At 34.8% G+C, this 12,704-nt stretch overlaps 1 pseudogene; it reads left to right on the forward strand.

Annotated features, from left to right (window-relative positions):
* Positions 1–4,298: 4,298 nt before the first annotated feature.
* On the forward strand, positions 4,299–5,099 carry LOC122746283 (annotated as a pseudogene).
* Positions 5,100–12,704: the final 7,605 nt, after the last annotated feature.

Consider the following 12,704-nt stretch of genomic DNA (forward strand, 5'->3'; position numbering starts at 1 on the left):
GATTCACCACCACCATTAGGACCTCTGTATCATGAAAATTACTAAATAGTTCAATTATTTTAATATAAACAGAATTGTGGGCTATATTTAACCAAATGCTATTATTTTCCTAATTCAGGATTATAGTGAGTCTCATATACATACATAAGGCAGACATATAACAGAAATTTCCCATTCAGAGATAATGATCTTGATTCCAGGGTTTAGTTTGTTCCTGTGCTTTCTTCCTAGCCTATCCTCCACAACTATAGATTCTACTCATTTGAGTGGAAGAGGAAATAAATTAAAAGGCTGAAAAACTGGGAACTCCAACCCCTAAGAATTCTTGGCACTTTTGGGGAGGATGGTCTCTAAGATGAATATGGAGTAGTTGTACTTTGGCAAGAAATTTAGCAGGTGAGTTATATATACTCTCTAACACAATAATGGATATCTACTCCTGAGGTAAAATTTCTCTTTAGTAACCAAGAAATAAAGTTTGTAAAATCGGAAAAGTAAGCCCAAGATCCCTATTGTTCTTTGGGCATTCTTTATTTCAAAGAAGTTGGCTTTTTAAAAAAATTGATTATGATTGTTATTAAGACAATCGGGTTTGTGCTGTTTGTAAAATCTGCTACTGAAGAAACTCAAACTGAAACCGAGAGAAACTGGGAGAAATATGTAGAATAGAAAGATTATATGGGGAAAGTGACAAATGTTGGAGAGAATGTGAAAATCTGGGACATTAATTCATTGTTGGTGGAATTATAAAATGATCTAACCATTTTGGAGAGCAATCTGGAATTTAGCTCAAAGCATTATTAAACTACCTATATCCTTTGATTCAGAATTACCACTACTTGATCTATTTCCAAAGATAATTAGTGAAAAAGCAAAAGAACCTATCTGTTCTAAAATATTTATAGCAGCTCTCTTTGTGGTGGCAAAGAATTTGAAATTGCAGGCTTGTTTTTCAATTGTCTGAACAAGTTGTGGCATATGATTGTGATGGAATACCCTGTGCTATAAGAAATGATGAGCTCAATGATCTTAGAAAAACATGGAAAGACTAGTGTGAAATAATAAAGAACAAAGTGAGAAAAACCAAGAGAACACTGTACACAGTAACAACGATATTGTGTTGTTGTTGTTGTTGTTATTTTTTTTGTAGGGCAATAAGAGTTAAGTGGCTTGCCCACAGTCATATAGCTAGTAAGTGTCAAGTGTCTGAGGCTGGATTTGAACTCAGGTCCTTCTGAATTCAGGGCCAGCACTTTATCCACTGCACCACCTAGCTATCCCAGCAATATTGTTTTAAGAATAACTTTGGGAGAGCTTGGATTTTGGCCATACCTGTCTTTTATGACATGTGCCCTGATCCTATGTGTCCATTCTTCACACTGAAGGTATGAGTATTTAAGGGAGAATGTGATCCAAGTATATTCAGGAAATGTTTTGTTCTGATTTTCTTACAATGCTTTTATTAAATGCTTCTGCTTTGAACTAATTATGCCCTCTGACTGACAAAAATAATCTAATTGTCTGTCAGAGAGTCATAAGCAACTAGTTTTAATTATGCCAACCCAAGAATACTTTGAATGCGAGGGAGCCATCTCTGGAATACCCAGCTTGTGGGTTAAGGGGGAGAGGGTAGGTCATATTAGTTCAAATATATAATGGTTGCTGGGGAATAGTAGACAATCAGCCTATAAATATAGTCAAAACTTGGGGGTTCAAGAGAAAATAAATCAACAAATCATTAGCAAATTTGAAAAAATAGAGAGAAAAATCAAATTAATATAAAATAAACAAAAGGCATTAAAAACATGGTCAGATTTGGAGTCAAAGGACCTGTGTTTTCAGGCTTGAAATACATTTCTGCCATTTAAATGTACTAGCTATGTGACCTCAGGCTCAACCTGAACTCTTCTAAATTAAGGTAAAGCCTCCATGCTGTTGGGGAAGTTGCAACTTTGCTTCTCTGTCTTTTTGTTCTGTTTGTGTTTAGTACAACTGTTTGGCAGTAAGTGACAATTATACAACCTAGGAAATCCACTCTTCCACCACCTACCTCCCCCCAGCTCTGTTGACACCCCTTCAAGAAAGGGTTGGTTAAGCCTGGAAACAGGCTTTCCCACTTGGAAAAGGTGGTAACTAAACATAAAGCAAAATTAATTTAAGATGTATAAGAAGAGTCCCAAATTTGGCCTTAGACAGGACTTTCATTTGTGCACACTAATTTTTTAGGACTTTCTTACTGGTGTTTAATGTTTTTGTATCTGTCATGTCAAATTATCCATGTAAAACAAACTAACTTCTTTTACTCTGGCAAGAAAAAGAAGTGCAAAGAATTAAAAACCTTTTTGAGGAATATTCTGAAGGAACTTTGCGGGGGAAAACAGTTTCTCTCTTTCACTGCAACTCAAACCCTGGGCTTATTGGAATTTGCAGAGATAAAAACAGATGAGAGAAAAGGGAATTTGTGTTTCCTAGTCTGCAGAGAGTTATGGTATTTTAAGTAAATTCAAGACTAAATTTGTGATTGAATTATTAAATTGTTGTTTGAATGTTTTTATAAATGCTGAGATGCCTTAGCGAGTTTGGGGGTACTTCTCTGTAGAATTGGGTTTAAAGAATAAAAATTATGTGACAGTTATCTAGTAGCAACAGTTAGGTCTTTTATCACTCTTTCCCTGGAGAGTGACAGATTTATTATTCTACTGCAAGGGAGAAAGTTAGTTCACTGATTACAAGGAGACAGGGAAAGGTATATTGCAGTATAAATTTCTCTGGTGTTTAAGAACTGCCTGTTATTAACTTTTTGTTAACCATGTAAAGAGAGAAGCTTGTTTAAATGAGAGAGCAACTAAAAGGGTGAGTAAAATTTAATATGGAAGAATGATTTGGTGTTACCATTTTCTCTTGTAAATGATATAATAGAACTTGTTTAGGTAAACTAGAGGCAAAGCCTTTCTAAAATCTTAAAGACAACAATATTGTAGTTACTTGATATTGTTAAAAAAGGACAGCTAGGCAACAGAGTAATAGAGTACTGGGGTCAGGAGCACCTGAGTTCAAATCTGGCTTTAGACATTTACTAGCTTTGGGACCCTAGGCAAGTCATTTAACCCTATTGGCCTCAGTTTCCTCATGTGTAAAATGATATGGAGAAGGAAATGGCAAAGCACTCCATTATCTTTGCCAAGAAAATTCAAAATGGAGTCATGAAGAGTTTTATAGGTGGTCTGGGACATAAAAGAGTAAGTAACAAAGGATCAGAATATAAAAGAAATAGATGAGGCACTGTTTTAAAGAACTTTAATTGAAATCCACTGGAGATAGATGATAGATAGATAGATAGATAGATAGATAGATAGATAGATAGATAGATAGATAGATAGATAGATGATAGCCAGAGAAAGATAGGAGGGAAGAAGAGAAAGAAAAAAGAAGGAAGGAAGGAAGGAAAGAAACAAAGAAAGAAAAGGGTATAGAGAAAATTTAAGCAAGTAGGGTTTGAAAATATAAGGGCTTGGGAGTTTCGGAAATATTTTTGAGGGAGGTTTTGATCTCCTTGAGATAAGAAGAATATGAAAAAAGTTACATGGTTATTCTTTATGATATGGAAACTATAGTAATATGTTTGGCACATGGAATTATTTTCAGCTAGTATACTAAAATTTTGTCCTTAAAAAACCATTTAAAGAGTATATTTTAGTTGTTACATGAGGAATATAAAATTCTCACAGTTCCTGAAAACAGGAAGATGGGGATGTGAGGTCCTCATGTAAAGTCCCTCCAGTTAAAAAAAAAAAGTAAAAAGAATCTGAGATGCCTTCAGGAAAGGTGAGACTACTCTCTTTAAATATTTAAGTAAGTTTAGTTGAGAAAACAGAAATAAATGATTTGGCACTTTGGGTGACTTAAAAGGAAATAAAAAGAGAGTTTTGGAGACCTGAAAATATCACCATAAATCTTTGAAATTGAGCTGATTGATAACAATGGGCTCTAAATTTTGAAGTATGGCCAACTAATGGCCCTTGGGGGAACTTTTTTAGATTTTAAATGTTGCCATTAGTAATTAAAAATCCATATTTGAGGTTTTCCAGGATGGAGAAGTTGAACCACCTCTTCAGCCCCTCCCCATGACCTTGCCTGCCTGCACCCAGAGAGAGACCACAAAGGAGGGGGATGAGTATATTAACCCAGGCTGCCACAGGAAGGGATTGATAGTGGGCAGGTAGTAGAGAGATCTATGCTTGAAAATTGATTCTTTTAAGGGAAAGCTCCCTCCAGGAAACCAGAGCAGCAAAGTCAGGATGTTACTAAGAGGAACTACACTCAGGACAACTGAATGTCTTTCTGGAGAGTAAGTCCAGAGTCAGGGAGTCATCCAGACTACTCAATCATCTTCAGTAATCCACGCCCTACCAGTGCAGACAGTATCGTCCTGGTCATATAGGGAAGATTTACAGGATTCATCTGATAATACAGGCTCTTCACAAAATGCTCTGGAAATCTTAGCATAATGACCATCTTACAGAAAAATCTTGAAAGATCTTTCTTTAGAAGATAACAAAAATAGGAAGGGAAATGGAAAAACTTTAGCATTTCAACAGTCAATCCCAACTCCTATCTACCAGAGTGCCACTAGACAATATATAGTGCCTTTGCTTTAAATGGAATACAGCTAGCTGATCCAAGCACAGATGGAGTGCAAGGGCAGCAAACACTAACAATGACAAGTGCAGGAAGTATTCAATAAGGAAAAATTCTTCAATATGAACACTCAGCTGAAGGATAGCAGTGGTTGTACAGGCTCTATCAGAAGAAAATGCAGACTTACCAGATACATACTACACCAGCAAATACTAACATTCCACAGACAGAAGGGATGACAACTCCATCAGCTTGATGTCTCAGAAAACCAAAACTGATGATCCCCAGTTGAAAAGAGAAATAAGATTGATGAAAAATAGAGAAGTCATTCAAGAATTCCATAGAAAGAAAAAAAGAATATATTTTGTCTCAGAAATCAAGTTGCAATCTTAGAAAATCAAAATAAAACTTTAATAGAATTAAAACTTTTTAAAGATGTCTATTGCCATAAAGGCATCTAAAAAGAAGATAAATAGTAAGGACTCATCTAAACATTAAATGGATTTTCTTTTTATATAGAATTTTATAAACCTAAAGGTCAAAAATGAAACTTTCAAAACTAAGGGTTGCAAAATGAGGATTTTATTTACAAGCTACCAGTGACAGTACCTAATGTTAATAAGAAGACTTCAAGCAATCTCCCAGCACAACTGGAACCTCTATTAGAATTAACATTAACAATGGTACCTGATAAACAGAACATGAATTTTGACAACTTGAATTTCCCAGATAGTAGTTGTCAAGAAAATTTGTAACTGAGACAATTCATTAATGATGGGTTGGTTTTTTAAATCAACATTTTATTGGTATATGTTTTCATTACTCATTAGTTTCTGAAATTTTGCCTTTCAATTGTTTATGTGAATTTTGTCTTCCAATATTTTAAATTGCACATTAAGTATATAAATTATGTATACTTTGCTCAGCTGTTAAGTCCTTTAAATTACTTTTTAAAAAGTGTTGGCAAGAGGCATAGCAAAAAATTAAATTAAATCAACAAAATTAAATAAAGGACATAATCATTTTTCAAGTTTTGTCCTTCAAGACCTCCAAGCCACATCAACTGAAAATGAAAATTTCCACATTTTTTTTAGTGAGGCAATTGGGGTTAAGTGACTTGCCCAGGGTCACACAGCTAGTAAGTGTTAAGTGTCTGAGGCCGGATTTGAACTCAGGTACTCCTGACTCCAGGGCCGGTGCTCTATCCACTGCACCACCTAGCTGCCCCATTTTCCACATTTTTTTTTTAGTGATGAAAATTTCAAAGAAACATTTTAGAAGTGAGGAAAACAGTATAAACATTTGAGATTTTTAAACAATAGTATTGTTTTTGCTTTTTAGGTTTGGTAGTTTTCTCTAAATGGATCATAATAAATCATGTACTAATTCTATATACAACTGAATATGCATTACTTATTCTACCATACTTTAATAGAAAGAAGTATTTATAAATGCCTAAAATTATTTTAGGGTATTTTTTAAAAATCAGCTCAAGATACATACCAAAGTATTTTTCCAAGAGGGTTTTTCTCATCAAAATCTAATGTAGTACTTATCAATTTTAAAATAATGTCATTTTAAAACAATTATTCATTTAGAAAATATTTTGTGAGATAATGGTAGCTTTATATTTACAAAATGATTATTTTATATAGTTAATCTTCATAAATTCGAAATGTCTAAAAGCTTATTTTATGTTTATACAGGTTTTAGTAAAAAAAATTGTTTTGTGTCTCATATTATCAATTTTTATATTTTCATAGGGAATAAGGTTGTCTGAATTGTATGTATTTCTGTATAATTATCTGAAATCCAAATTATGCTGTAAGTGCATCAGTACTTTTGTAATCAAACTACTCATTTTTGAGCTTTGTGAGAATTGGAATGACACCCCCTGCTGATATGGACATTGTGAGAACCAGGCCTGAGGAGAGGACATGTGACTTAGCATCCAGAAGTGGCCTGGCCTCCAGAAGGTACATCTATAGAACCACCTGTAGTCATGTCAATCAAAGCTACCAGTCAATTAGCTTGGAGCTGTGTGTGTGGACAACCCTACTTCCTGTTTCAGAGAGAGCTTCTGGGAGAATCCGCGGAGAAGCACTCTCTTTTTGTATGGGATTTTGGCATGGTGGCAGAACTTCTTGTGGACTGCTAGGAAAAGCAAGGGTTTCTCTCTGGCTATACCGAATAGATCTAAACTAGGATTTTCCATGCTATAAGTAATCTGTTCTCAATCTCTCTCCCTTCACTAACTTCTAATACACTTTAATAAATACTTAAAAGCCTAAACTCTTGCTGAATTGATCAGTAAATCTTAGCTAGTTTCTCCCACACACTGGGGTCAGGTCAGGCGACCACACATTAGATTTTAAAAATCACAGCTAGAATTTTAGGCTTTACAGCTTACCTACAAAAATATTGTCAGCTCCCAATATAATATGTATAATTTTGTCTTTTTCCTATTAAAATTAAAGGACATTTGAGATTTTTTTTAAATCCATATTTGACTTAGATGAAATTTTTCCCTGAAGCTAAGCAGCACAATTGTGGTAAATAAGAACCTAATACAAACTACATTTCCTATATGACACTAAGGTTCTCATGGCTCAGAAAAAACCTGAATCAAAATCTTTCATCAGAAATTTGTTATCTCTGCAACTTTAAGCAAGTTACCTTACCTATGTTTATCTCAGTTCCTTGATCTGTAAGGGGAATGATAACCCACCTCCTCAGGTTTTTATAAGGATCAAAATGATATAATGATTGTAAAATGTTTAACATAGTGCCTGGCATATGGTAAGCACTATGAAAAATTTTAACTATTGTTCTTATTACTATAATTATTTCTTTAATTGAATGTAATTACTCCATCCTGTGTAACTTATTGGGATTTAAATGAGATTAGTATAAAAAGTTGAAGGTTAGACTTCCAGAGTGGGGGTACTTCAGGGTCAGAGCAAGATGGCAGAGGAAAGGTAGTAACCTCTTGGATCTCTCTATACAATCATTCCAAAAAACCTCCAAATAATGTCATGACAATTCCTGAAGCAACAGAACCCACAAAAGGATGGGGTTAGATAATTTTCCAGCCAAAGACTGCTTAGAAGGTCAACAGGAAAGGTCTGCTGTACCAGGATGGGAGTGGAGCCCAGACCTGGGCCACATTGACATAGATCCAACCCTAGGCAGGCCGCACCTTCTGGGTCTTCTGAATCAGCTGCAGCTATGGCTACTTCTGAAACTCAGCTCACAGTATGGTGAGTGGGCTGAGCAGTTGGTTGGGTGGGGGACTACAGGGGTTGCTGCTGGTACTGAGATGGAAATCAGTTGTCTTGCCCATTCTGGGAATCAGAAAGCAGTCTTGAGTGGTAAGCCCAGGTCGGGGAGGGGTGTAGGCATGCCAGAACCTAGCAACCATAGTGAGACAGAATTCTGTTCCCATGTTAAAGAACAAGCAAGCCTGGAGCTATTTACAGACCAGAGTACAGGCCAGGAGACAGAAGAACCTGCCTCTCTGTAAATCATTCCACCTGGGACCCCCTGAAGCTTGGGACAGTGCATCCTGGAGGCAGGGCCCCACTTTAAGAAGTAATTAAAAGTCAAGATATAGGCTAGCAAAATGATCAAACAGAAAGAGATGCAGACCAGAGAAAGTTTCTTTCATGACAAGATCAAAATACAGTCTCACAAGAAGATAACAAAGTCAAAGTTCTTATATCCAAAGCTTCTAAGAAAAATATGAATTGGTCTTATGCCATGGAAACACTCAAAAAGGACTTTGAAGATAAAGTAAGAGAGGCAGAGGAAAAAAATGGCAAGAAAAATGAGAGTGACACAGGAAAATCATGGGGGAAAAAGTCAACAGCTTGAAAAGCCAAATGGAAAATCTCTCTGAAGAAAATAATTGCTTAAGAATTAGGATTGAACAAATGGATGCTAATGACTTTATGAGAAATCAAGACACAATAAAGCAAATCCAAATGAATGAAAAATAGATGGCAATCTGCAATATCTCCTTAGAAAAACAGCTGACCTGGAAAATAGATCTAGGAGAAATAATTTGAAAATCATTGGACTTCCTGAAAACCATGATCAAAAAAAAAGAGCTTAAACATCATCTTTCAAGAAATGGTCAGGGAAAATTGCCCTGATATTCTAGAAGCAAAAGGTAAAATAGAAATTGAAAGAATCCACTGATAACTTCTTGAAAGAGATACCAAAATGAAAACTCCCAGGAATATTATGGCCAAATTCCAGAGCTCCCAGGTTAAGGAGAAAATATTGCAAGCAGCCAGAAAGAAACAATTCAAATACTGTGGAGCCACAGGCAGGATAACACAAGATCAAGCAGCTTCTACGTTAAAGGATTGGAGGGCATGGAATATGATATTCTATAGGGCAAAGGAATTGGGATTACAACCAAAAATCACCTACCCAGAAAAACTGAATATAATCTTTTACGGGAAAAAAAAATGGTACTTTAATGAAAAAAAAGGACTTTCAGGCATTTGTGATGAAAAGAACTGAACTGAAAAGAAAATTTGACTTTCAAATATAAGACCGTAGAGAAGCATAAAAAGGTAAACAGGAGGGGAAAATTATTTTTAAGTTTTTTAATTAATTAATTAATTAATTAATTAAAAATTTTTTTAAAAGGTAAACAGGAAAAAGCAATTGTTAGGGATGTTAAAAGTTTAAACTGTTTGCATTCCTGCATGGGAGGATAATACTTCTAACTCATAAGAACTTTTTCAGTATTAGGGCAGCTGAAAGGAATAAATTTGAATAGAGGACACAGGTGGGAATTGATTACAAAAGGATGATATCCATAATAGCATTTGTTATTTCTTTTATCATTTTTTGTGGGGCAATTGGGATTGTTGGGCATGCCCAGGGTCACTCAGTTGGGGAGTGTCTTATAGCTGAGGCCAGATTTGGGCTCAGGTCCTCCTGGGTCCAGGGCAGGTGCTTTGTCCACTGTGTCAACTAGATGCCCCATGATGACATGTTTAAAACAAAATTAAGTGGTGAGAGGATTACACTGGGAGAAAGGGAAAGGGAGAGGTGGAATGGGTCAAAGTATTTCACATAAAAGAAGCAAGAAAAAGCTTATGGAGTGGAGGGGAAGAAGGGGGAGGAGCAGGGAATTGAATGAGCCTCGCTCTCATCAAAATTGACTCAAATATGGAATAACATACACACTCAATTAGGTATAGTAATATATCTTGCCCTGTGGAGAAGTGGGAGGGGAAGAGGATAAGGGGGGAGGGGTAAAGGAAGGGAGAGCAGATTGGGGGAGGGTAAGTCAGAAGCAAAACACTTTTGAGGAGGGATAAGGTAAAAGAAGATAGAAAAGAGAGTAAATATCATGAGGAGTGAATAGGATGGAGGGAAACACAGCAATAGTAACTGAGGGAAAAATTAAAACAGAGACAAGAGCAATGTAAGAGGAGGATGGTGGTGGTGGTGATGATGGTGATGATGATGATTGTACTTACTTTGCTGGGCTATTGTGAAGAAAATTCTATGTCAGGTATAAGGTACTATATAAATGTTAGCTACTATTGTTGCAATAATCAACATCATGGGTGTTTTGTAAGGAAAGCTCCCTTTAAAATACTATATAAATGTAGTTTACTATCAAAAAAAAAAAAAAAGATGAGCAGGACGCTATCAGAAAAACCTGGAAAGACTTACATGATCTGATGCAAATTGAAATGTACTGTATACAAAAAAGCAGCAATATTGTAAGATGAGCTGCTTCAAATGACTTAGTTATTTTCAGCAATGCAATGATCCAAGACAACTCTGAAGGACTTATGAAAAAGCAATCCATCTACAGGGAAAGAACTGATGGTATCTGAATACAGATGGAAGTATATTTTGTTGTTTTTAGTTCCTTTTTCTAAAGTTTTTTTTTATATATCTGCTATGTTTTGTACAACTGCACATGTATAACTTATATTGACTTGCTTGAGTTCTTAAGGGAGATAGGGAAGAAGGATGAGAATTTGGAACCCAAAGTTTTTTTAAATTGATGTCATAATTTGTTTTTACATATGAGGTGGGGGAAAATTCTAAATAAATAAACAAATAAACAAAAAGTTAAAGGTTAGAAAGTGAATTATTTTCTAAGCAATGTAATTTGGAAATGCATTCAACTGAACTGATGTCATTTGACTGGTAATAAATTATGTTTCATGCTTTAAATACATGGTTTTGTGAATGTTGTATTTCCAAGTCCTCTTGCATAGTGATTTCAGAGAATCCATTGTGTAAGAATTACTGTTAAGAAGATAATTCAATTGTGTCATTGGAAAATTTAACTCCTTTAATCTGGATACTATGAAATTATTCATTAAATTATTAGAGGCTGCTGTCCTAGTGTTAAATCTATGACATATTTAAATGTACATATTTTAAAAGAGAATAATAATAATTACTTACTGTGTGAGGAAAAATTACAAAGACAGGACCTTATAAAATCTCATTATTTGTTAATTTGCCTGGGTTCTTGAGACCATCTGCTTGGGCAAGGTCATAAAAACTTACTAAATATTATGAAATTCTAAAATAATGAATTAGTTTACTAAGAAATAGGATTCCTTATTCCATTACAAACACTCTTTGCATAAGGGCCAAGAGACTTACAATTTTTTATAGTATAGAAGTAATATATATGACAATTTATTATTATGAAAATTATTAAGTTATATCTGGAATAGTATATATTGAGGTTACATCTTGGGCTAACTTAGTCTCAACAGACTCCACTCTTAAAGATTTAGTTTTGCTTAGGAGGTAATATGCAATACTTTAAGAGATGAATAACTGTTAGTCTGGGGATTTACAATAATTAGCTGATGTTTTTCTGAGGGTTTTGAGTGAAACATCATATATTCACTTCTTGTTGTTATTGAGTTGTTTTAGTTTCATCTAGATCTTTATTACCCTATTTAGGTTTTTTTGTCAGATACTGGAGTGGATTGCCATTTCCTTCTCCATTTCATTTTACAGATGAGGAAACTGAGTCAAACAGGGTTAAATGATTTGCCCAGGGTGACACAAGTAGTAAGTGTCTGAGGCTGGATTTGAATTCAGGTATTCCTGGCTCTAGGCCTGGAAATCTATCCACTGTGTCACCTAGATTCTGAAATTCCAGAATGTAATTATTTTCTTGATTTTTAATGATTGGTTTTTATTCCAGGATGAGTTTTGTCTCAAGAAGAAGAAGAAAGAGAAAAAGTAAAGGATGCTGAGATTTTTTAATGCCTGGTAAACTTTTTACTGTTAATTGTTATTTCAACAACATGAGATAAATAATAACTGTATCTGGCCTTAAACTATGATTAATGAAACTTGCTATTTGAGGTAAAAATCTCTTGGTACTATATTTTGAAAATTTTGAGTTCTGAATTCAGATAAAAATGCCTGGATAAATGTCAGAAATCCACCATTCAAGGAAAATGCCACAAGCTGCCCGAAAATTGCTGCAAGTAGATGTCTGTATCTAAGAAAACTTGAGGATATAATCTTAGTGTAGCTAAAGATAGGATCCCCTTAACTCAGTTTCCCCATTGTGTTATTTCTGTTTTGAACAGAACTGCTTCCCACCTGGTTAATCTTGAGCATGACTATGATATCTTATGAATAAAGTTGAACTTTGCCATTCCAAAATAAATAAATAGACCTTTAGTTGTTCTAAAAAAAAAACTACAAGTCTTACCTAAAGTCAAAAAGAACTAAGAGAGCTTTGTCTTATACCTATGTTGGGTTATTCTGTGCCCTTAGGCTTAGATCTGGAGGACCAGTCCTGGTATTATTACAACCATGTCCCTGCTTCTCCTTTTCATAGTAAATCTCTCTAACCATGGAAGGTAAAGTTGTAATGTTTTTAATATAATGAATCTTGTTGCTGCAATACTCTGTACTACTATAATAGGATGCAAGTATGAAATATCTTACTGTTTTCCATCTAAATTAGTAGACAATTTTATATCCTAAGCAATTAAGTTAAAGAATTTTAGGGCTTTCTAATAGTCATGTTTATGTATAAAATTAGA

Source organism: Dromiciops gliroides, chromosome 1, assembly GCF_019393635.1.
Source record: "Dromiciops gliroides isolate mDroGli1 chromosome 1, mDroGli1.pri, whole genome shotgun sequence".
Taxonomy (NCBI): Eukaryota; Metazoa; Chordata; class Mammalia; order Microbiotheria; family Microbiotheriidae; genus Dromiciops; species Dromiciops gliroides.